Source organism: Haemaphysalis longicornis, unplaced genomic scaffold (assembly GCF_048455015.1).
Source record: "Haemaphysalis longicornis isolate Haplotype H1 unplaced genomic scaffold, Haemaphysalis longicornis Haplotype H1 scaffold_9, whole genome shotgun sequence".
In the NCBI taxonomy this organism is placed as follows: domain Eukaryota; kingdom Metazoa; phylum Arthropoda; class Arachnida; order Ixodida; family Ixodidae; genus Haemaphysalis; species Haemaphysalis longicornis.
The window spans coordinates 170,524,577-170,550,886 of NW_027526460.1; the positions used below are offsets into that span (position 1 = coordinate 170,524,577).

Sequence of the window (26,310 nt, forward strand, 5' to 3'; positions counted from 1 at the left end):
GCTTAATGTTACACCTATCATCTTCCGTTCCACTGCATAAGTTGAACTCACATAATTTGAACAACACATTTAAGGAAGTAAAAAAATTCTCCTTGAAATCTCCATAGAGAACCGCGCTACATTTACTTTACACTCCCAAAGGAAAAAAACGCGACCGTCATGCCTGAAGCATTCCGCAGAGTGCAACACTTGCCCGGTGCGGCTTTTTAATAAAATTTCCGCGTCGACCTTACGGCCATAAGCAGCTAAGCCACGCGCCGCCAAGCCAGCTTGCCTCCTTGCACAGTCAGCGGGCCAGCGAAGAGGACCGGCCCCGCTCAACGCCGATGCCGATGTGGTCGCTACGGAGACGCCAACCGACGATGCTATTGTCGCAAATGTCACCGGACAAAGCGACGCAAGCGACGACGAAGACGCCGAGTTCTACCATGCATAGGCGTTCGACATGCCAACGCATCGCAGGCACTCGATACGGTTGACCTTCTACGCGGGTTCTTTGGCATCCATGGCTACAGTGGCATGAACGCCCTGGCCACCACTGAAAAGGAAGTCCGCTTGCCATGTGCGAAACCATGGATTTTTTCCAGCTATGTCTACCGGACAATAAATAGGCCGTGTGCGCATTGACCAAGCAAAATATTTGTCTTCTATTCAATTTACGATGCAGGCGTGGTCGCAAAGCGGTATAGTGGGCCGCCAGGCGGTGTCCTTCTTTGCATGTCTATTGAGCATACATTTCCGTAAACTGTAATGATTGATATTACGCCATATTGGATATCACACAATAATTACAGCTCCCCTACTACTTCGTCTTAACGACGCTTTAGTGCGTTCAATCTCCCGACCCACTGATTCCTCCGAGCGCGAAGGCGACGGGGTAGTAGGGAAGGAAACGGGTGCTCGTGCATCGAATTTGGCAGGGAATGGTTCAGAAGCTGCCCGCATCCCGAATAAACAGTTTTCCTAGCCCTTGAGCTTCGCCTTTCGGCACTCGTGTCTCAACATTTTTTGGTGCCGACGACCCGGGACAATGGCCGGGACCTGCTGAGGGCTTCGAGGGGACCGAGCATCATGGAGAAACTCAAGTGCAAGCGAGCATCGAGGCGGGCGCAGAATACAAAACTCATCAACGAGGCAAGTGCCATTGTGATGGACAGTTCGCTTCGCTAGACAAAGTGATGTTATACGAAAGGCTTAAAGCGAACAACGATGAACTTAACAAGATCAACAATGAGCTCGAAAGCTATATCAAGGACGACACGTTCCAGGCTGAGTACAACAGCGGGATTGAATATCAAGACCACGCGACCCGCATGCTTACCGAACTAAAAAGCAGGAGTGCTCGTTTGTCACAGTCTGCGATGGTCGTTTCCACAACCGCTGAGAACCCGAATCCTCAAGTTATCGCTCCACAGAGAAACGGAGCAAGCCTTCCGAAACTGACCTTCTACGGGGATTTGTGCAAGTGGAACGAATTATGGGAGCAGTTTGATCAGATAATCAACCAAAACGACGGTCTTGTTGTCTCCGAGAAATTCAATTATATGCGACTCTTTTTGAAGGGAGAGGCTGCCTCAGCTGTCGCGGTTTACCAACGACAGAAGCTTGCTACAAGGATGCTATCGGAATACTAAAAATACGCTTTGGTGACAAGACGTGTCTTCAGCAAGAGTACTTCGCCAAACTGCGCCTGCTGAACCCCGTCAAGACATCCAGCGACACAGTGGGGCTTCGCAAGCTGTACGATTATGTGCTCGTCAATATGCGAGGCATAGAGTCTGGGTGTAAAGAAGTCATCGTTCTCGTCGATGCTCTGCGACATTCTTTTGTGGGCTCTACTCCATGACATTGTCGTCCAGTACCACCGCACGTCTGCTCAAGCATCTACCCAACGTACAGACGCCTCTCAAGAAGAGACTGACCTGGACCACCTGTTGACGTTTCTTAGAATGGAGCTGTAAAGCCTTGAGAAGAGCAATTTTAAGACCACCGAGGGCCAATACCAGGTCATATTGAAGGCAAAGGCTTGCATTTCCGTGACCACAGAGTGACATCGTCCGCATTGCAAAACCACTCCAACAAGACGGCCCAGAGCTGTGTCTTATGTAAGTCGACGCAACACCTAACAGAAATCTGCAGGGCAAATATTTCTTTGCAGCAAAAGAAGCAACTTCTGGCCAAGAGCATGAGATGTTTCCGCTGCACTAGGAAAGAGCACAGAGCCCGAGATTTTCGCCGGAAAGTGTCATGTGGCAAGTGCGCCGGTCGTCATGTTTCCAGCATGTGTGATCCCGACAGAAGCCGGTCACAAGCGTGACGGGATACCGGGGCACCCAATGCAAGTACGACGGTGTGCGCGTCCTTTCAAGGTTGCAAACGAGTGGTCGATGAACAGCGGAGCTCTATTCTTCTTCAAACCTTTCGGGCCTGGGCAGTCATCGACGATGCCTGGAGATTTGTCAGAGAAGTGTTCGATGGCGGCAGCCAGCGCACCTTTGTGATGGAGGAACTATGTGCGGATCTTCGGCCGAGGAGCATTGGTTTCACCAACATTGCGCTGTATACGTTTACCAACGTGAGGACCCAACTACCTACAAAGCGTCGTGTCGTAGAAATCCGCCTACGTAGCCAGTTCGTGGACAGTGAAGTTGTGTTGCGGGCAATTGTGATAACCCACATCTGCGACGACATTTAGGCGACCTGCATGGATTCATCCTTAGTGGCGACGTTTAAAAAGTCCAGGAAAAACTGCCGATGAACTGATGCAGCCAACTACAGGTGGCATAAGCGTGCTAATAGGTTCAGACCAGATGTGGACTGTGCTAACCGGAGAAGTCTCGAGATTTGAAGAAACCTAAAGCCTAACCGGAATGAATTCTAAGTTCGGATGTACCTTCCAGGGTACCACAACCGCTTTAGCAACAACCAGCAAAAAATGTGGAGTGGTACCCTCATTTCAGGACCACATTAGTGGTGCCAGCTGCAACAGCCCTTTCAACCAACCGAAGCTGCTCTTCCGGAATAGAACTGGACAACACGCTCTCCCACTGCTTATAAGACGGACGAGGAATTCTGTCTAACTTTTGGTTTTTCTGACAACCCCACACCATATGGTAGAGCGTGCCAGGTTCGCTACAAAACTGACACAGAGGGGAGTACTGGGTCGGATTCATTAGGCGCAATTTCGTCAAGTGGGCAAACATTTGTTTGAAGCAGCCTAAGTATTCTCTCCTGGGCTGTCGTTAAGGATTCGTGGGCCGGGGTGTAAATCCTGCGCTCGAGCCTGTAATGCGACTTATCTCGTGGTAGGTGAGCAATCGGCTCGCAGACTCTAGCCCTCGTGGTGCCCCGCGGGATAGCTCTCGGGCAGTATTATGGGCGGTGTTGTTGCCCTGGAGGATCGAATGGGCTGCAGGCGAGACTATTTTGAATTGTCGGTGAAGCGGACGTTGAAGAAAAATATTTAAGGCACATTTAGATATTCTTCCATGGAGATTTTTTCGTCATGCCTGTTGCGAATTTGTTACAACTGTATCTGCGGTCGTCTGAGAGGTGGCCAGGGCAATGGCGGCAGCCTCTTCTTGGCCAGTGGTCGTGGATTGTAAGGTGATGCTGGCAATATGTGACGTTGCGGTTGTCACAACCCCAGTCATCGATCCCCTTCTGGCATAGTCTGCCACATCAGTATAGACCGTGCGGGCATATGCGACGTTGCGGTTGTCACAACACCAGTCATCGATCCCCTTCTGGCATAGTCTGCCACATCAGTATAGACCGTGCGGGCCCTGTTGTCGTGGGCCCTTCCGATTGCGCGAGTTCTTGCCTCTCTTCTGCTTCATGGTGTACTGTATGGATGTTGCGCGGTATGGCGCTACTGCAATCTTCTCTCGCAGTTCGATTGGCACATCCCAATACTGTACCTTTACACGGGACGTCATTCCTAGTCTGCCTAGGAGGCTTCTCCCATTGATACTTGACCACAATCTTTGTCGCTGGTTTGATAGATCAGCCTCGATTACTTCAGCCACTGTGTTGGGAATACCCAGTTTTAAATGTTTTTATTTCGAGGTGCTTACTGGGAGACCCAGAGCCTGTTTATATGCCTTTCTGATTAATGCGTCCAATTTAGCTGTTTCAGTATTCTTGAGTATGGCATATGGAAGGGTGTAAGCCAGTCGGGACATCACAAAGGCCTCAGCGAGCCGAAGTGTGTCTGCATATTTTATGACCGTACACTTTGTCGTTATTCTTCGGAGCATATGTGTAACTTGTTCGGTAGTGCGCTTGAGCCGGTTGATAAGAACCGTGTTTCTGCTGTCCGCCTGGAAGAACATTCCCAAGATATTGATCTGACTGGAAGGCCTGATGGTTGGGCCATCCAGAACGAAATTGATGCTTGGGGCTTGCCGCCTTCCCCTGTGCACCACGAGGAGCTGAATTTTTGCGGTGAGCAAAAGAGGCCAGAGCTCTTCGCGTATTCATTGATTACGTCGACGGCAAGTTTTAAGTGGTCCTGCATTTCCCCCACCAAGCCCTTTCCAGTCCACACCGTTATATTGTCGGCGTACAAGCCATGATGCACATCTGGTATGACCCCTAGTTTAGCGGGGTGGCCAATAAGGGCGATATTGAACTGTAGGGGTGGCAGAACCGCTCTTTGTGGCGTACCCCTCCCACCGAGGTCGATGGGGTCCTACGCAATGTCTATGATCTTGATAACAGCTTTCCGTCCTGACAGAAAGTCTTGGACATAGTTGCAAGTCCGGTTCCCACAGTCTAAACCATTGAGGTTTACTAAGATAGCCTGGTGGGTGACATTATCAACTGCCCGTTTAGGTCGAGAGCCAGTATGGCTTTTGGCGTGTGGCGGTTGGCTTGCATCATGATATATTCTTTCAGTTGTAAGAGGATATGATGAGTTGTAAGATGCGGCGTAAAGCCAAACATGGGGGATGGCAGTTTTCCGGTTATCTCTACGCATTTCTGCATCCTCGTGAGGACAATGTGTTCCATGAGCTTCCCCACGCAAGAAGTCAAAGAGATGGGACGGAGATTTTCGATGTCTGGTTCCTTGCCAGGTTTGGCAATGAATCGCACTTCTGCCGTCTTCCATTCTGGTGGGAGGGTTCAGCTCTTCCAGCAGGTGTTCATGTATGCGGTGAGAGCAGTCACCGAGGAAGGCTCGAGGTTCGCTAGCGCTTTGTTGGCAATCTCATCTCGTCCCGCAGTGGTGTTCCGTCTAAGCTTGGCCATTGCAGATTCCACTTCACATAGCTGTATACCCGTGTCCATATCAGGATTTGGCCTTCCCGTGTAGTGTGGGATAGGTGTAACAGGGGATGGTGGCAAATATTTGTCCTGCAATTTCTTTAGTAGCTCTGTCTGCGTCTCGGGAAATGACTGCAGAACTGTCGTCATTCTGCGGCGAGATTGGCCTCTGCTGTGGACCAGGTCTATCAAATATCTCAGAAGCCTCCACGTCTTTGAGCTACTGAGAGTCCCCTTTAGACCGTCACAAAGGGAGAGCCAATTCTCTAGACTCAGCTGTGCTACGTATTTCATCGGTTCCACTGTGAGTCCGGCTATGCGCTTTTTTCACTTTCTGTTGTGGCGTTGTCTTTTCCACCTGCGGATCAGTCCGCTTCTAGCCTCCCATAAGTGAAGCAGCTTGGGATCCACGCTAGGCACTTGCGTGAAGGTCTTTACTTTCTGGGTCGTGGATCTCCTGTCCTCCCGTACTCCTCTGGCCCATTCCTGTATGCTTCTAATGTCGCTAGATAATTCTTGCGCATCCCGGCGTTCACGAAATTTGTGCCAATCAGTGATTCAGGCCTCATCTAGGTGGGCTCGGTACTAGGGACCTAGGATGGCTGCGGATATGATATCATGGTCCGACCCTAGGTTTTCACATGTGTTGGTCCAGCTGACCTAACTAATATTCTTGACTGACGTGAGGTCAGGGCAAGTATCCCTGGTGACGTTGTTACCCATTCGCGTGGGGACAAAGTGGTCAGTGACAAGGGTGAAGTCATCTTCTTCCACGGCAAGGCTGAGTTCCGTGCCTCTTTTATTAGTGTAACCGTATCCCCAGTGTGGGTGAGCGGCGTTGAAGGCGCCTACAATGATGGGCGGGTTATCAGCCGCTACTCGTACCGCCTGTTACAACATTTGCTTTATCTCCGCCTGTTTCTTTCGGCCGACAGTACACCTTGAGAACGAACAGGCTCTGGGCTCTTCCTGTTTTTCCGGGGATCAGTTCGGACAGCACTCCGATTTGTTCATGCTGGGTTAACGAAGGCTATATGGCTGTGATTTTTTTTTGATGAGTGTAGCTGAATTATTTTATTTGGCAACCTCCGTGAGTAATGTAGCCCGGCAGTGTGACAGGTGCATTGCTTTCTTGGAGCGCAATTAGGTCTGGCAGAATACTGACGGCTCCTATTTACTGCTGCAAGCATCCGACTTTAGGTTCAATACTCCTGCAGTTCCACTGCCATATTGTTGTCCTTTGCTTCAACTTGTCGTTACGCACCATTGCTACTACCTGAGAAGCCTTCCTGGGGATCTTGCGTGATTGGTCTGTTGTAAGGCTTCTCTCGACGCCTGCTCGGAGACCTTTCAAGCACCTCGATCCTTTTGTACAAGGCACCTGATTCCTTGTACGTTGAATCAAGACGTGCTCTTAGTGTACCAAGCTGCTCCGTGATACTCGCTGTAGCCTGTTTCAATTGCGTCTAGATTGTCTTGGTGATTATTTCAACTATTTGTGTGTTTTCTTCAGGTGGCTCCACTCTAGGCAGTTCCGGCTCAACTGGGAGATCTTTCTTTACCACCATCTTTCTACGTTTCTCGTTGGTCTGCGTAGTTTTTGCTTCCTTGAGGGCAGCGAACTCCTCCCTAAGACTCCTTAGCTCTGCCTGGACTTTCGCGCATTCGGCCTCTAGTCTTTAATTTTCTGCCTCGACCTTTGCGTACTCGGCACACTGGGGTTGGGTAAGTGCGGGGGTATGAGCAGCGGAAGAAGCAATGCTTGCCCAGCGCACCTGTCCTGCGTGGGATGTGCTCCGCTTCTTATATCTGGATGCGGAGCGTGATGGTCCACGGGATGTGTGACGGGATGAGCTGTGCCCGCGATACCTGCTTTGTGAGTGCCTGGATTGCGCGGACAGGCGCCGGGTTTCACGATCCCTCGCCAGTGCATTCTGGCGCAACACAAAAGGCTCGCAAAACCTCTTGGGGCACCCTTTGGACGCAGTCAGGTGGTCTCCGTTGCCTAGCGCACACTGCGGCTTGCAGACATGCTCCAGTGTCGGCTCCCATGCCCCACAGGAGTCACAAGACCGAGCGGTGGGGTTTGGGCACACATCGGCACCATGTCCCAACACGTGGTACACCCTACATACTGGCACAGTCGTTCTCTATAAGTAGCATTTAACTTCAACTCCCATGTAGTACACATAAAAAGGTACCTTGTGTCCTTGGAAGGTGATCACCACAATCCCGGTATTGCCGAGGCGGCGGCACTTCAGAAGCTCATGCGCCGGGGAGCAGACGTCATCGAGGAGTTGCTGCATGTTGTAGTGCCGTGGTACGTCGTAAATCACTCCCTTGCCCGAGTCGGCGGTGGCCAGTCCATAGATGTTGACCGGATGTGTTTTCCCGTCAATGGTTAACTCCCTGATTTGATTGAGGGCCCTCGCTGCCTTCTGGTGAGGTGTGCTTATGGTGATGATGTTTTGAGTCTCTTCCACTCTAATGCGATTGTCTGCCTCTCACCACGTAAGTTTTGATTTATGTAAAATAGCTCCAGCGAACTTGGCCGGGTTCAATTTCGTTAGAGATATACCTTCTTTGGGTCTAATCACGAGCTTGTAGTCGTCTTTCGGAAATGGGGGTGACTTAGGCTTAGAGGTCGTTGCGCTAGTTCCGGCCGATGCATGATTAGGGGTTACTCTTAAAATAGCGCTGCCTGCATTTTGTTTGCGTCGCTTGGCTCGGCTGACGATTTCAATCCATTCCTCCTTACTGTTCCTCGTGGTGGTATCTTATTGTACTTGGTTGTCTTCCATTGCTTCTTCGTCACTTTGTTGATCTTTCGCGAAGTTTGAGGGTTGCTCCAAGGTCGCAGGAGGGGTTGTCATTGTGACGTGTTCCAAGCTGTAGGTCTAGGCAACAGGCCTATACCGACGCCGCGACCGCCGAGAAAAGGCTGCCCGTAAAATAAAAAATAATGCACTTACGGACCAAAGTTTGGTATTGGCGTAGCCCTAAGAACTTCGCAAAGACGTTAATGAGAGGTTTGTCCTCAGGACGTGGCGTATTATGCACCTGAGGCTTAAAATAGGCAAAGCCCATGCGGGACACGTCCACACTCCTCGTCTTCGTCGTCTTCCTCACAGAGAAGTGATTAGAGAGCAGGCCCTTACCTCAAAAGTGAGGACAGTGTTCGACGCGTCATCACACGCCAGAGGGTTTAAGCCAGTCAATGAATGCCTTGAAAAAGGTGACAAATTGTACTAAGAAATGGGAAAAAGTCTCCTCCGGTTCTGGACTCACCCCATCGCCATCATGGGTGACACAGTAAAAGCTTTCTTTCAGATATCTATCAAAGAAGACGACAGGGATGCGTTTCGATTTCTCTGGTTTAAAGAAGGAAGTGCTTACAGTACGTTGAGGATGAGCTCGAAGAATGGCGATTGACGAGAGTTGCGTTCGGAGCAACATGTACCCCATTCCTGCTTACCGCAACAATCCTTCACCACTTAAAGAATGCAGTTGGAGATAAAGCTGAAACGGCCAAATTGCTGAGCGAGTCATTTTACGTCGATTACCTGGTCACTGGTGTCATCAAAGTTTGCATTGAAGCGCAAGAAATTCACGTGTAGCGCCGATCAGGAAATCACGCGTAGCTCCGATCAAGAAAGTAACCCTCCCTCGACTAGAGCTTTTAGCAGCATTGGCTTCTTATATGGGCTGAAGCTCTTGCGAGATTCAAAATGGACTACAGGTTATGAACAGACTCTACGATCACCTTGCATTGAATAAAGAGTGTGTCGGTCAAGTGGAAACCATTCGCCGCGAACACGGTTATAGGAATCAACGAAAAGACTCGGAAAAGACAATCTTGCAGACCTGTTAACTCGTGGTGCATCCATTGAAAAAATAATATCCACCCAAGCTTGGTGGCACGGCCCTGGATGGTTAACGGATGCGTAGCCATCACACTGATAGGAAACCCTTGGAAGCACAAGCAGTAACCGTCCAAATCTCACCCGTTACCGAATCTGAAGCATTGGAACCATTTCTTGATATTGCTCGATACACCAAGCTTCCTTTGCTGCTTAGAATCACGGCGACGGTCTTCCGCTTTCTAAACCACTGCCGACGCCTCGAATTAACCTCGGGCCCAGTTACAGCTAAAGAAATGTACGAGTCGAAAAGTACTGGGTCAAGCTGGTTCAATCTCAAGCATATAAAACTGAGATCGAGTGCCTTTCAAATGAAACCGCTCTAGAGGGCTCATTAGAGGGTCTACTTCGAGCTGGAGGTCGTCTGTCCCGACTACCAGTTCCAGAAGACGTGAAACACCCAATCATTCTACCACCATACCGCGGTTTGTCAGAACTTATTGTGGTAATATCCCACCTTCAAGTTATGCACGGTGGCGTGAGGGACACGTTAACTCAACTGAGAGAACGTTACTCGATTCACAGAGCTTGATCCCTAATTAAACGAGTCATCCATGGCCATTACCTGTGCAAGCGGTTCCGAACACGTCCAGGCAGTGCTCCAGCCGCACCTCTTCCTGGTCACAGCTTGTAATCGACTAATCCTTTCGAAGCTGTAGGGATAGTCTTTGCCGGGCGGTCCTCTAACAACCCCCTCTACATACGGTCCCCTAACAGTCCCAATAGCTAAGATAAGATAAGATAAGAAGTTTATTCGTCCAAATAAAAACATACATGTGCATATCCAGCCAGCATAAGCCCTGAGGCTTGTGTGCTAGGCTGGGCAGTCTCGGTTGAAAGCAGTTAAGCCAAAAGCCAGATAATCTACTGACAAGGAATACAACCTACAACATAAGCATACAAGTACAAAAACCGTAGAACCAGAAGACAAAAACACAACCTAGAACATACGCATGCAAATACAGCCTAGAAAGGGAAGTGTTCTTTCTTTCAGAGAACACACAGTCAAAAGTAAACTACAATCTGACCTTATACAGGAGATAACAAATTATTGATATTAAAAGGAGCAATCAATTTTAAAACTACAGGCCGTACAGTCATCCTACTTTCAAGCTAGTCACACAGTCTCTTAGGTATTTTTTTATATCCGGAAATGACGTGAGGCTATCATCTGTGGGTATTTTATTGAAGAAAAGTGGGACGTAGTAATCTCGAGTTCTTTTACCGTAGTTCGTATATATTCTCGGAACATTAAATCTATGAACGTGTCTTAGGGGGCGTGGTTTTATTTTTGGTGATTTAAAATTCAGAGAGAAGTAATTTTTAACGAGTGCATCGAACATAAATTCATCTTGCACTGGAAGCAATGTAAAATGCTTCATAACGGCTGAAATGTCTTCCCCATGTTGGGACGTTCCGTAGGCGAGATTAAAATCAATTTTACGAATGACTTTGTTAATAGCGTTTAATTTGTATGCAGACGCTTGACCGTAAATGGTTATTCCGTATCTTAATACAGATTCCCCTAAACTTTTATAAACCATCTTTCTAACAGAGATGTGAGAAATTGACCTCAAGGTATACAAGTAAACACAAACCAGCCTTAAACGTTTAGCAATATGCTCAATATGGGAGCACCAGGATAATGTATCATCAAAGTGTAAACCAAGATATTTCATACTACTTGTAAGTTTAAGAGGAGGGCAAGAGCAGGACCGGCATTTGCTATTGTGTAGGTAAACGGGATGTGATGCCGCGATTGTTTTGTGAGGACTGTGAAAACATAAAAAAGTTGTTTTAGAGTTGTTTATAAAAATTTTGTTGCCGGCATACCAATCTAGCAAAGAAATAATGTCCTAAAGATGCGTGCACCTTCGTTATACTCTGAGCATGGGAAAGCAAGAGCAGTATCGTCCGCATATAAATATATTGTCGATTTTAGCGTGACACTAATTATATCATTAATGTAGAGGTTAAACAACAACGGCCCCAGAACTGAGCCTTGGGGCACTCCGCATTTCACTCTCAATGGTTTGCTGAAACAGTCACCCACTTTCACATATTGCAAACGGTCGGACAAATAGTTTCGGAAAAATGTGAGGTATGGACCTCTGAAACCAAAGTTGTCTAGTTTTTGAAGAAGCACCGAATGGTCAATAGTGTCAAAAGCATTTTCCAGATCAACAAACAGTGTGAGGACAATGTGCTTTTTGTCATTTTCCCTACAAATAAAGTCATTGAATTCTTCCAGCAAGCTCATGGTGCTCAGACCGCTACGAAATCCATACTGAGCATTACTGATTAAATTATATTTCGTACAAAGTGACGTCATGTTTACGTGTATTATTTTTTCCAGAATACAGGCCAATGAGTTTAGTATGGCGATTGGCCTATAATTACTATAGCTGCCTCTAGGGCCTTTTTTGTATAAAGGCCTGACTACGCTGCTTTTGAGTTCCTTAGGAATTTGTCCTGCCAATAATATTTGGTTGATAATGTACAGCAGAAGAGTTTTGATGCTGTTGAAATTGTGTATCAAATCTCTGATCCTAATTTTGTCTCTTCCTGGAAACTTCGTAATCCACATCGATTGGAGAATTCTCCATAAATCATCTTCGTTGACTGTTGGCATGTATGCGGAGTTAACAGAAGATTTGGTTGATTTAAACTCATTCCTCATTATGTTATTACTTGTGAGACTGTTTACAGATTCAACAAAGCGCTGATTAAAGTTATTGGCCAGAATCACTGAACTTGTACTTGGAAATGCATCCTGCAGTGTTTTATCAATATTTCTTTTTGGTGGCTTGCCGATAATATTATTTACAAAATCCCAGGTTTTCCGCGCATTTTTACGACATGCGGAAAACCTGCTTAGTTGGTAGTACTTTTTTGCCCGCCTAATTTTTGCGGTAATTTTATTTCTCAGCTCTGTAAATTCTAGTCTTGCAGCGACATCATGAGGATTGTTCTGATGAGCGAATCCCAATCAAATGAACTTATTTGTTTATCAACTTCAACGTTACTGATTATAGTGGTATTCTCAGTCATTGGTTGCACACTTGAGACTACTTCACCTAGCACTGTTAAGGTTACAAAATAGTGATCAGCCACTTTTTCTTTGACAATGCTGCCCAGCAAATCTCTCTTGGCCATACTTGTCGAGATATGATCTATGGATGTTCGGGTAAGCTTATTCCCAAGTAGTTCCTGTCTCGTGTATCCATCTATATGGTTTTCCATTCCATAACTTGCCAAGAGGGTTAGATAGTCTACTGTTGCTGGTTTATTTGTAGCTTTTACGTCTATATTGAAATCACCGGCCAGTATAATTTGTTTAGAAGTGCCATACTTTCCTAGAAATTGTGACAGTTCATCTAAAAAAACTGGGATATTTTTGTTAGGGGGCCTGTATACACCACAGACCAGATATTCTTCGTTGGTCTTTGTCATCAGTATACCCAAAATCTCGGCCTCACTGAAAACCACATCAATGGGGTCACATAACCAATCATTCCTGACATACACGAGGATACCTCCACCTCTTCTATCTCTCCGGCATACTGCAAAATTTTGGAAATCTTTTATTTGAAAGTGAGAACAGGAGTCCTCGGTTATATTAATTTCAGTTAGGATTATTACATTTAATTCCATTAAATATTTCGAAATGAGCACTTGTAATGTACTAAAATGCTTGTGCAAGCTTCTAACATTGACGTGCAACAGCTGGAGTGCAACTTGTCCCGATTTTCCGGTTGCCCATTCATTTTTACCTTTCGACCAATCACTGAATGAAATATAGCTTTCCGACATGTTTAGACGATTTTGTTTAATGCTTCTAGATTATCAATATAAAATGCAGGAGCTTTTTCTTCTTTCCTGACAAATATGCGCTCATGCCGGATCCAGACAAAGCGATAGTGCCTTTCTCTTGCCCGATTCTTACTTAGCCAGGCAGTTTCTTCATCTTAGCCGTCAAATTGTCGTTAAGGTATATCTTATCGCCTTTGAGCAAGTTCGGTTTTTCCATCCATTGCTCTTTGGTTCCCCGCCTAACGAAGCGCTTATAGATAGCTAGATAGCTTTTCTCACATGTGCTACATCACGAGCAGTGCATCTGGAACTGATCAGTTCGATGACTTCAGAAGCATTCCTGCTCTGTTTCTGGTGTGTCGTGTGAAGGGTGGGCCTACCTCGAGTCATTGAGTCAGATAATGCCAAGACATTCAGTAAAACAGCTGACGTCAAGCGACTTCACAGGATGTTCCTACAAGACCGCGTCGCTGGGCACATCAGCAGCACTGACGTTGCTTGGAAGTTCATCACTCCTGACTACCCTTGGTGGTGTGGGTGGTGGGAGCGTCTCGTGAGAATTGTTAAGACCACACTGCGAAAAATTATGGGTAAAGCTCTTCTCATCTTCGAAGAACTAGCAACAGTTCGTACCGAAGATTGGTCAATTCTAGACCATTCGAGACCCTTTTCTAGCTTTGGTAAATTCCAGACCATTAGCATTCATCGAGTCGGACATAGGTGAACTATGTGCGTTAACGCCCACCGACCGGACTGATCGGACGAAGGTTTACCGCTATACCGCATGGGGCATCGAATATTGTCACCACTTCAACGCGCACAGCAGCTCTCCAAAAGCAACAGTATAGAAAGCAACTCACGTAAAACTTTTGGACAATATGGCAGAAGGAGTATCTCCTTTAGGTGCGATCAGCCCATTTCGCCGCCCGGAGGACGGCAACAGATTTCAACGTGGGGGACATCGGGCTCATCTATGCTGAGAATAGGCCTTGCCAAATGTGGAAGCTGGCTCGGATAATAGAAGTCTATAGAAGCGTGGACGGCCGTATCCGTTCATGCAAAACCAAGTTGCAGGACGGTCTTGTCCCCACCGGAGCGATCCAGGGACTCTGCCCATTTGAACTTGCCGCTATTTAACACCTTTGCCGGAGCCCGGAGTACGTCCAACCTGTCGACCCGCTGCTTCCTCCGACCATGAAGACGAGGAGGCAGTAGGGAAGGAAACGTGTGCTCGTGCATCGAATCTGGCAGGGAACGGTTCGGAAGCTGGCCGCATCGCCAATAAACAGTTTTGTTACGCCTTGAGTTTCGCGTTTCGGCACTCGTGGCTCAACAAGTGTATTTTGGAGTATGCTCGCCATTTTATTCAAGTACCGGCTAAGTATCAGTAATCTTTCAAGAGCTAACGTTGACGGTGTCGGCAGGTTGGCAGTCAAGCACAAACAAGAGTGCTCGTAAGAAAGTCAGAGCTGAAGTATACATTGCTAAATTGCCGGTAGACCGGTGCCGGCAGTGAATTTCATTTCACCTCCAGCAATTGCAAAGCAAACTATTCCGAAGGCGTTAGAAGTTTCCCGGCGTTCAGAAGCTGCAGTACACACTAAACGTTTTTACACCCTTTTATCCAAAAAGGGTGTATTATAAGTGAAAAAATGGTGTTGGGAGGCCGTTACACCCTTTTTCTTGAATCTCAGCGCCCGTTTTCTAGCTCTACACCCTTTTTGTGGGAAAAAAAGGTGTTGATCAACTTCAACACCCCTGTTTTTTCTTAGGATTTTGAAAGCTGTTCATTTAATAAGGCCATGCTTGGATGCATAGCAGCACTGTAGAGAACAAGACATCCCCTGATATACCGAACGTAAAAATAATTGCTTGTATGCAGTGATCGCTCATTTCCATATGCGGTGCACCTCATGCCCCAAGTTTAGCTTTGGCGCGAGAAACACTATAGCTTGACAACCAGGTACCCCTAGGGGTGCCTGCGTGTACCACTCGTAAGGGCACTCCGAAGAAGATTGGCTGTACGGAGGGGATGCATAAGCTATGAAGTCAACGTGATTTCCGAATACACCGATACAAGTTGTTTCGACTTGGAGCGAATGGAGTAGAGAAGGGGAACAAGGCATGGGGTAGTGAGTAGTGAGATGTGAATGGGCGTGTTTGTATGTGCAAATATCTGAGAATACAGCTGTACTTAAAGGAGGCACATGTTTCTATACAACATCATATGTCAAGATTAAGTTCACGTAACTAGGGCAAATAAAGAAATAGATCACATTAGCAACTCGGAAAATTTGGAAGGGAACTCAAATGCCAGATTTCCGGAAAAAAACCGACCCCAAAAAGTTTTTATGGCATGAGCAAAAAATAACAATTGCACCGAGGAGGTCTACAGGTTCCCGCTGACACCTTAACCTGGCTTGTCTTTCTACTCCGATACAGAGTGGCTCGGGAGATTTCAATCGTGCCAAGTTGCTCAACATCGGATACGACGTTTCCAAAAGAGAGTACGACTACGACTGCTTCGTGTTCCACGACGTGGACCTTATACCGGAGTACGACAAGAGCATCTACGCTTGCCGGGAGAACCCCTATCACATCTCCCGCTGCCTTGACACCCAGAGCTACAAGTATGCATACGCCCTATATTGACCCCACTCGTTCCCCAGCGGAAGCTTTCGCCAGCTTTGTTTTGCATGAAGCGTCAAATTGTGCCAGAGAGCTAAATAAACAAAAATTGCGCCTTTGCTGTCTAATCATGACGCGATACAGGTGAACTAAAAGATGTTTGATGGTGATGTCGTATGTCAAGATAGCCCGTACCAAGGCAGGTTCGACATAAACGCACCCTGACTCCCCCTTGGTTTGCAGGAATTAATACAGGCATTTACAGAGGAATTAAGACACAAAGGGCTGTCACAGGGTCTGCTTGACTCACGAGGTTGCGGGAGAACACAACACAAACACGTTTTTCTGGGTTCAATTTAAAACCTTTTTTGTCTGCCCAGCCAGCAAGTTCATGCTGTACTAGGCGTTCCCAAATTCATAGGATACAGGATTTAGAAGATTTGTGAACGCCGCCTACGTAGATAGAACCGGATGGTCGATGGCAATGCCTTTCGGAGGGCGTTCATTACAACTATAAACATTGTGCAGCTGAAAACACCACATTAGGGCACATCCTGTACATGTATCCTAGATAGCTCTGACCAAAATTTATCACGAAATGTCCTCTTGGACCCGTGACTATAGCAATCGTGTTCAATATATTACCCGACACACCAAAATACTTAAGGTCACTATAGATGCCGTCTCCACCAGGCGGTGTCAAAAGCCTTGTCCACATAAAAAATTGTCGTAATGGACATAAAAATATTTCACGTAGGATTCCCACGCAACAAGATGATCGTTGGTTGCAGCTCGCAAGCAGATCATTGTATGCTAAAAGGTATAGAAGTCTCCTATTAATAATCATCTCGGGAACTAAGCTTGCACAAGCAACTTGTAAATGCGATGGGGTGATAACTTGTGGGGGAAGAAGGGCCTTTCGCCTCCTTCAAAAATTCCAAACTATGGCATTCCTCCGAGCCCTTGTAAGGCCATATTTTCTTGTATAGGTGTAGACGTGTTTCAAAAGTGATTGGATGTAGGTGTTGTATCATCGTGTATGTAATGTCTGCCCCCGGAGGGGAAGTTTTACAAGTGCTCACAGCTATTCTCAACCCATGAAGTGAAAAGGGGGACTTGCAAGACGGGGCGCGGGTTCGATTCTCGACCGCAGCGGATGCTTTTCAGATGGAGGAGAAAAGCAAAAACGCCCATGTGTTCGAGATTTCCGTGCATATTAACGGTCCCCGGGTGGTCAAAATTAATCAGGAGCCCTCCACTATGGCGCGCCTCATCGCCTGGGGAGTGTCAATGCGTTAAACCCTGCAAAAACCCTGCAAGAAGAAGTGTTTGAGTAATTATTACTATCGCGTAATAACTGCTTTTCACAGGGCTTCGTGCAAATGTTTGTGTAGTGCGCAGAACTGGACACGTGTTGCAAGTGTTGCGGAAGTGTTTAGCTTGGTCCTCAAGTGTGCCACCTGTTCGGCAGGCTATGTGTATGTTTTAGCTAATGTATTCGTGTCCAGACTTTGTGTGTTTCTGTGTATCAGTTGATGGATGTCAAGGAGGCGTGCCAACTCCTTTTTCGCCCTACGACGCGCACGTTTTCGAAGACTTTTGCACGTTCTACCCGTTTAGCCCCATTACGGCTACGTCAGTACCCGTAATGGGGTACCGACGTAGGATACCCCACGCCTTCTCCTAGGCCTCTCTCGCGCGCCTACAGACGTTGTTCCACCACGGCGTTCTGGGGTTGCACGGGGCACTAGAGGCCTGAGGCATAAAGGTTTAGGCAGTATCGACGATATGCGCCGTGATTAGTCTTGTCGCCTCTTCAACGAGTAGGTGTTTTGCGTCGTGAAGTTTATGTTTCTGTGAAAGTGCTCAAATTCGCTTCATGAACCTTTCATGGGAAGGGGAACTGGCTGAACCTTTGCCTATGTATGACGCTATGGTTGGCAAGTGGTCGCCATCATATGGGTTTGTGCCCACGCCCCCCTGAAGAGATCAAGAGGGAACTGCAGTGAAGGTGGTAGGCTGTTTCTTATTGAAAGGCATGCTCCCGAAGATTATAAGAATTTTTCGATAAGGTGACCTCAGGCATCCGGGTGGTTAGTGCCCACCGTGCGTTATGTGCATTCAGGTCGCCTATAAGGATGACGTGATCGGGCAACTGTTCTACCAGGGGCTCAAAAGCTGAACTCAAGAGACAAAAATTAGCATACCGTGAATAACCCATTAACAAATTTTGTATGGATTGCTGCAGCCGAACGGAGAGTGTCCAAATTGATAGGGTGGCATGCTAACAATTTCTGGCCGATGATGGCCTCACACACCGCCTGAAGAGTGTGTGCACACATCCCTGTCCTTTCTAAATACCATATAGCTATTAAGAAAATTTGTCTGCTTACAATTAAATGAGTTTCTTGCAGACACATAACACTTGGATGACCTGAATGCAATATCTCGGACACATCATCAAGATTTCTCCCAAGTCCTTTAGAGTTCCATTGTGCTGTTTTCTCTTCCCCTTATTTATAGTTTGGAGCGACTGGAAATGTGCGTGTGCTTTTGTGTGGTATTTCGTGGCAGTAATTCTTTGTTAAAATATGCTGTTACGCATCTGTATCGCCGTTCATTGCTTTTGTGTCGTGTTTGTTAGCGCTCTTTTTCATGAATATCCTTATGCTGCAACACACGCAGAAACAGTCCGACGTCCATGCCGTCGTCGGATATCTTCGGAGTACACGACGGGTCGGGCTCCTGGGATGGCGCACTCTTTTTATTTATTTATTTATCTATTTATTTAAACTGCACTCCCCACTACAGAAACGTTAGCAGGGTGGTTACAGATTAACTTTTAAAAAACAATTTTCACTCTGGAATAGTTGCAACAGAACAAACAATAGCAAACACGACAGCCAGATATGAATAATCCGTTCAAATCGGGTCGAAATAACGCTAACTACTGTGTAAGACTTGGTTATTGGTTAGTTCTTTCCACTGAGTGACGGTAGGAGGGAAAAAGGAATATTAGAAGGAGTTACCTTGCGACCGAATGGGGGTATGGTCAGTTGATGCCTTTGGTGGGGGGCGTATCCAGATGAAACTAAAATGAGATCGGAAAATTAGTTCGTTTGTTTAGTTGGTTTAATACCGTTCAGTTAAGCGGTTTCTTTCGGCAAGTGATAGTTTATTGGCATGTTTTAAGAGTACAGCTATATAGGTGCGCTCAGAGCTGTGAGAAAAGGGAACTGCTTTTTTCTGTACATTTTCAAAATTAGTTATGTTTGTCTCCCATTTTCTAAGACTGGCCGGATGATAGCTTCGTACACTGTAATCTGCAACGGGGAATTAAGGTGTTTTAAAGCTCTTCGTATGGAAAGCGCTCGCGGTTAGCGTTTGCAATTACGGAATCGATGTGTTCAGTCCAGTTCAGGTCATTTGTAATTTAAAGGTAAAGATAGTAACGTTAGTTACCTCAGAAAGAGTGATGTTTGCGGTGGAACAAAAAAATGGTAAGGGTTTTTTGTTAGTGATTCGCATAAATACTGCTTTATCGAAGTTAATTGACGTCTGCTATAAATCACACCAGTCAACAATTTTCTAAAAGACGCTAATTAGAACATTCTGATCTGCGAAATCGGATATTTCAGAATACATGAAACAGTGATTTGTGCACAACGTGATTTTAACAGGAACATCATTCACCATATGATTGGTAAAAATTAGAAAGAAAGGTGACCCAGAACAGTACCCTGTCAGGCTCCGAGTCAACGGTTGCCTCGTCTGAACAGTATTCTTTAAAAGCAACAAATTTTATACGGTCGATAAGGTAGCCTGTTATCCATTTTATTAGGCGCATGTTTTAAGTGTTTTTTACGTCTATAAAGATGGCTCCAATTTGTTTGCGATTGTTAATTGCACTTGAGATATCATGTTCGACAAGTTGAGTACAAGTAGAATGACTTATTCTAGATTCCGGCTGGTGTTTTTTTGGGTACTTATACTAACAATCTTATACTAAGAGTGATGTGCTCTAGAATCTGTAAGAATCGTGGAGAACCGCGACCCGCGACCCGCGATACCAAGCCGGTGCGCGCTTGCGCTGAAACCGGTCTGGCGCTCCGCTGGGTCGTCGGCGCCCCCGAGAGATGGCATCACCGGTCCATGCGCTGTATAGGCAGGCTGATATTACTTTTTCTAGTTTCGGTTCTATTATTGCGCTCCTAGGGGTAGTGGCGCTGGGGAAACACTCCTCCTGACATTTTTTTCCTCTCCGCTTCTTTCCGGCGCCTCTGGCGGCGTGCATGCGTGAAAACGGTCACTGGCCACCGCAGCTGCTGCGCCGCGCGGCGAGGCGGCGAGGCCAATGCAAGTGTCATGTAGTGGGAGATTTCTCGTGTGTGTTCTCTCGGACGTTACGCTGCTGAGAAAGGGACGCCAAGAACACCAGGATGAATCGCTACGCAAAGTCTCTTTTGAGTGCTGTCAGCAAATGGTGAGAACCACGTTCGTATGCCGCGAAGCTGAGCGTGCGTGTGATATGCTTGGGCATCAGTGTTCCTCGACGCGAGTCGCATTCGCGCACGAAACACGAATAAAGTGTTCAAGTGATATTCCAGCTGGCGTCGTTACTGCCCAAGCAAGCGGCGTACGCCAGGCAGCGTAGCTGCGCTGGATGCGCGCCGGTAGCAGCGGAGCTGGCCTTGTGGGAGGGATCGGGGGGCGTGAAGGGGTGTGTGGCAGAATCTAACCGGCATGAGAGAGCATCCCCTCTCCCCACGCAAGCTGCGCCCCCTCGCATTGTTAGCATGACAATTATAACGCCTTGAAGGCCAGTATGGAGGCGGTGTTGCTATGGCAATAAAAACGCAATGTTTCCCCAGGCTCAGCAGAGTGGAATATGGTGCTAGTACGTGAATTAGCCCGGACGCTGGGTTGAAGGCTCCGCCTCCTGGCATAGGCGCGCTCACTGCGAAAGTGCGTGCGCGGAGAGAGAGTCTGATCGGAGGTTTGGTCTGGGTGACTTCGGCAGAACAGCGCGGCGGCCGCGGCGGGCCATGTATCTCAGGTGGGAACTGTTGTTGTCCCGTGCCGTGAGTGCCTACCTCCCCTTCGCGATCACGACCAGGATGGTGTGATTCATGAATGCCGTCGAGCTTTGTGCTCGCAAGCTTTGGGAGTTCCCAAATGAACGGCTGTGCTTCTGCACTACTGTCTACTGTGTTCTCGTATGGGCGAACCTCGTTGGGCTGCCGCAGGTGCGAGGGCCCACGTAGTTGACACACTGGGAGCTAGCGTGGTGGCCTACGCCGGAGTACTGGCTGGGTCGCCGCCAAGAACCGCACGTATTCCACAAAGCTTACAGGCCGTTGACGTTAATAAAACAGGGCCACGCTGCTTAGGTGCTGTTTGGCTGAGTCGCCACCGCCGATGACATCACGAGCGCGATGGGTGACACAGGCGGAGGTGTAAGGCGCTGCGTGTCCTTCCACGTCCATCTCCTAGGAGCCCTCAGGTGTACTAGGTGCCGGGTAAGCATAGACGGGAGGAGCAGCATCGGACCCATCGGCACCTGTTGCACTGCAACCGCTGCGGGCTTGCCTTGCCGTGTACGTAGTCACGGGTTGGGCTGCCGAAGCCAACCCAACGTGGGCGTACTGTAGTGTGGACCGGTCAACTGTCAGTATAAGGTGCTTAGTGGACATTGCTTTGTTTTCATGGCGTATGGTGATGCCCTTATCAATCTTAACAACGTGTGGGTTCGAGGTAGTTGCTAATCCATTATAAGATTTTCCAGCGCGAATATTTAGACAGGGGACGAACGAGACAGCGACAAGCGCTTACTTGCAACGGAAATTTTAGTTGCAAAACGACATATATAAATGCATCAGTGCTAATAAAAACAAACACCTAAAACAGAGTATGCGCGCAGTGTACTAAAACAGTATGCGCACATTTATACAGGTGCGCCCACGTTCCTCATCCCCTTAGTCATGGGTGCACCCGGGAGCGCCAGCTCTTTTGCTGTCAAAGATACGGAGGTCAGGCTCATGCAACCTTCGCCCCCACGATGCATCGCAGCCGCCTGCACAATCTCCCATCTGCGCTGATCAGCGTCGCGAAACACAACGGTACATTCGTTAAAGAAAGGCGAACACTTGCAATTCTGGCCAGTTCTCATCTGTACCTTTTTCCGCTCGACTGGGATGTTCACGGAGGCGTTCATTAAGGCACCGGCCTTTTTGTCTAATGTAAGCCCTTTGGAACGACAGTCGGAGCTTATACACGACTCCCGCAGTGTACTGTAGTGTCAACGTACTGGTCGTGATGATTAACCCCGCACTTTTTCTCTTTTTTTTTGGAACCAGGCACGTATCAGTGCATACTGCGACAGCTTTTCTATTGCACACATCACAACGTGGACACCCACCCTTCCACCAATCTTTTTAAATTTGTGTGAAATGTCGTCCAAATAAGGACCAACCACAATATTGTTAGGTTGGTGGGTCGCCTGGTTATATTGGTCGCCTCGTCAAATGCCAGCCTGTTTTTGCTTTGAGCTTTGTTTTGTACTCTGTTTTAGGTTTTAGATGCAAAGCATCTCTTATACTCTAGTTACACGGGCACACCTAACCATGGTTACGCCTAACTATAGTTACCCAGCTTAACCTAAGTTAGCGCTAATCATGGTCAGCTGCTGTTACACGCAATCCGAGCGTGTGTGTCAAGCGGTCACGTGGTCTATGCAATTGCCAAATGACAAATTATGTTGAATCTACTGTAATGACAAAAAAAAGAGATGTTGCAAGTTTATAACAAACTATTCAAAACAGCCGTCGCAAAACTATCTATTTTAGCGCACACGTTTGTTTTTTTTTGTTTAGACAGCGCTAATGTAAAAACAACCCGTCAACACTGTCTACGAGGCCACTCAACAAGCCGAGGTCAGCCAAAGCCAGCGCTGTAAAAACGTTGTCGTGGGTCGTCGTGTTGTTGGAGTGTATTTTTGCCATTCCGGATCGCTTCTGCTACCTTTTACCGCTTGCACTGTTTCGCGTTGCGTCAAGTATTTAGTGTGACTTGTTTGCTGTGTGTAATGTGTGTGTTTTAAGTGACGTCCACACGACTTGCATCCCATGAGCGAACGACGGCTGCAAGCGTCGGAACGCTTTTACGTGCTGTGTTTCACCTGTCGTGAAGTGTTCGGTGTGCTTTGTTTACGGTGCGTAGTGTGTGTGTGTGTTTTAAGTAACGCTCGCGTGACTGCGTCACATTGAGGACGGTGGCTCTAAGCGTCGGAACACTTCTGCTACGTGGTGCTGTTTTACCTATCGTGATGTGTTCAGTGTGCTTTGTTTCCTGCGCGTGGTGTGTGTGTGGGGGTGGGGGGAGTTTAAGTGACATCCACATTACTTGAGTGACATAAGCGAACGTTGGCTAACTGTCGGAACGCTCATGCGGCGTGGTACTGTTTCGCCTCTGTTTAAGTCTGCCTTTGCCGTTAAAGAGGCAGCTATCTACCAGCTAGAGATTCAACAGCAACATCTGCAGGCTGAAATTGACGAAATAGAAGAAGAGCTGCGGCAGACGGCCAAGAGGCGTAAACTGCGCATTGCGGCACTCATGCGACTTTGCTCCCGTTGGCGGCATGTGTGGTCGCACCACCGAAGCAGTTCGTGGTATGATACCATACTTCCAAATCTCCCCGACTCTGCCTTCAGAGAAAACTTTTGTGTGAGCCGCACGACGTTCACATACATAGTAAACGCATGCGAGTGCATGAGGCGACAAGACACCAACATGCGTCGAGCCATCCCCTTGGACAAGCGTGTGGCCATTGGATTGTACCGTCTCGCCAGCTCAGCAGAGAGAGAACTGTGGCCCACCTGTTTTGGGGTTAGCCGGCCATCGGTAAACCTTATATTTCGGGAGTTCTGTCGGGTGGTCGTGCAGCGCCGCGAGCACCTGTACATCAGGCTCCCTCGACCATGCGAAATGGCCGAGCATCTGCGCCAGTTTGAGGCAGTACTGGGTTTTCCCCAGGGAGTTGGTGCCCTTGACGGTTGCCGCTTGGAAGTGTGCCCCCCCCCCCCTCAGTTAATGCTTCCGACTACTACAACTACAAGGGCTGGTACACCATCATTCTGTTGGCGGTTGCTGACCACAACTACAAGTTCTTGTCGACTTAGAGCATTCGTGTTCTGGGAATTCAATCTGTGGAAATGCCATCGTTGTTTGCTGCTCCAATTTCATTCAGAGCATTCGTGTTTTGTACAGAGTTGTTAGTTCACCCTTTTTTTGTCACAAGAATGTTGGTTCTTGGTCTAGAACCAACTACAAGTTCTTGTCGACAAATGTAGGGTCACCCGGGAAGAACCATGACTCCAACGTCTTCGGCAGGTCGAAGCTGTCAGGTGTCCTGGCTAGTCAGTTGTTCTGAATGGAGGCAAAGGTTGTGGAAGGTGTGAATGTTTGTCCGCTTCTCCTCGGAGATCAAGCGTTCCCTTTGCAGGCACACCTCATTAAACCGTTTCCGCGCCCTGGTCCTCATGGATCTCCCTCACAGACATTCAATTATAGACCGTCAAGCGCTAGGCGCGTTGTCGAGAATGCCTTTGGACGGCTCAAGTCGCGCTTCCGAATGGTGCACAAGTGCCTTGAATGTGACATAGATAATGTCAATAGTGTTGTTCGGGCCGCCTGTGTCCTTCACAGCATTTGTGAGCAGCTCAGGGACCACTGCGACACACAAGCTGGGTCGATGCAGTCCGCTGTGACGATGAAAGACGTCCTCAGCCAGTCCCCACAAGTAACCGGAGAGATCCGTTAGGGGTGGCAGTCAGGGAGGCCCTTGCTAAGAATCTAGCTAAAAGTCAGTAGGGCACGGCAAACGTAGGTTCGTGTTATTTCCGTTTTATCTGTGGCAGTGCCATCGCTATGTTTGCTGCTCTAGTTTCATTTACAGCATTCCTGTTTTGTACAGAGTTGTTGGTTCACCCTTTTTTTTGTCACCAGAATGTTGGTTCTTGTTCTAGAAGAATGGCTAGTCTGTCTGGTTTTGTTCCAAGCATTCGTGTTGTCTTGCGCAGAGTTGTCTGTTGCTTGTTTTTTTTTTCTAACTTACCACCAAGGTATCACTCTTGTTGAGGAATTGCTGGTCGGTCTTGGTTTGCTTAGAGCATTCGTGTTCTGGGAATTCCATCTGTGGAAATGTCATCGTTGTTTGCTGCTCCAATTTCATTCAGAGCATTCGTGTTTTGTACAGAGTTGTTAGTTCACCCTTTTTGTCACAAGAATGTTGGTTCTTGGTCTAGAAGAATCGCTAGTCTGTTTTTGTTTCGAGCATTCGTGCTGTTTTGTGCAGAGTTCCTTGTTTTTTTTAAATTACCGCTAAGACGTCATGTCTTGTCGGATAATGGGTGCTCGGTCTTGGTTTGCTTAGAGCATTTGTATTACTGCAATGCCATCGTTATGTTTGCTGCTCTAATTTCATTTAGGTAATTCGTGTTTTGTGCAGTTGTTGTTTGTTCACCATTTTTTTGTCACTAGAATGTTTTTTTGGTCAAGAAGAATTGCTGCTCTGTCTAGTTTTGTTTCAAGTCTTACGCAGAGTTGTCTTGCGCAGAGTTGTCTCTTCTCCCCCCCCCCCTATTTTGGCGTCTTGTTGGAGAATTACTGCTCGGTCTGGGTTTGCTTACAGCATTCGTGTTGTCTTGTGCCAATTTTTTCCCCCTTGTTTGGAGTGCACGGCACTTTGGGGGCCCAGCCTGTCCTCTTGGCTCGTGTACGGTCAGGCTATCTATACGGACACAGGCTACCAAGAACGGAGCTCCCGCTCGTGCTGTTTCAGACAAGAAACCAAACAAAAAAGGCATGTGGCCTGTCTCAGGGGAAGGGGTGCAAGCACTGCGACAGGGGTTAGATTGAATTGCATTGAAGAAGCTTCTGTTCAATTCATCAAGAGAAGAGGGAGAAAGAGAATGACATTGTGGAAAATGGCAGCAGAGCCCCTCTGGTGAATTACTGGGCTGGCTTGTGATTGGCTTGGCCCATTAGTGCTTGCTGTAGTTGCGCTGGCACTTGGGCGGCTTGGCCCGGCAGTTCCAACGAGCCCATTGCTGGTGTCGCCATGGCTGGGGCTGGCTTGCGCAGGCTCAGTTGGCCAATGTCCCCCATCATTTGCAGCGTCTGCGTCGTTCCACGACGCGACTACTTCAGATTTTTCTGGAGCTTCGTCGACGACTGGCACCTGTGAACAACAACATGGCTCCATTAACTCGCACTTGCCATTCCACTACAGGACATCATCATTCCCTCATGTCAAAATCGTTGCGCCAGACAGTGCAGCCAGAGAGAGAACTTTATTTTTTGCCCACATATTTGTAAGGAGGACTCATCCTTATCTCTCTACGGCAGCCAAAAGTCACCTGAGGAGTTGCTCATATCTCTTTTCGATGTGTTCGATTTGCGTATTTTTAGTGACTTGTAAGTTGACGTATGGAGTGGATGACGAAAGCCTGCACTACTATTATGAGGTTTGCCTCTCAATCCTTAATGCCTGTGGCACCCCTTGAGATGAGCCACATCTTTTGATTGGTGCTCAGCTTTAGTGACCCAATGGCTTACCCAGTGTGTTCGTTCACATGCAGCGAAGGCTTAGGACTGACTTTTAGCGATGGAGTTGAATTTCCGT

The 26,310-nt window shown here is 47.6% G+C and overlaps 1 pseudogene; it reads left to right on the plus strand.

Annotated features, from left to right (window-relative positions):
• Positions 1 to 1,071: 1,071 nt before the first annotated feature.
• The window catches only part of LOC144153564 (beta-1,4-N-acetylgalactosaminyltransferase bre-4 pseudogene), a 30,978-nt pseudogene continuing 5,739 nt past the window's right edge, over positions 1,072 to 26,310 (plus strand).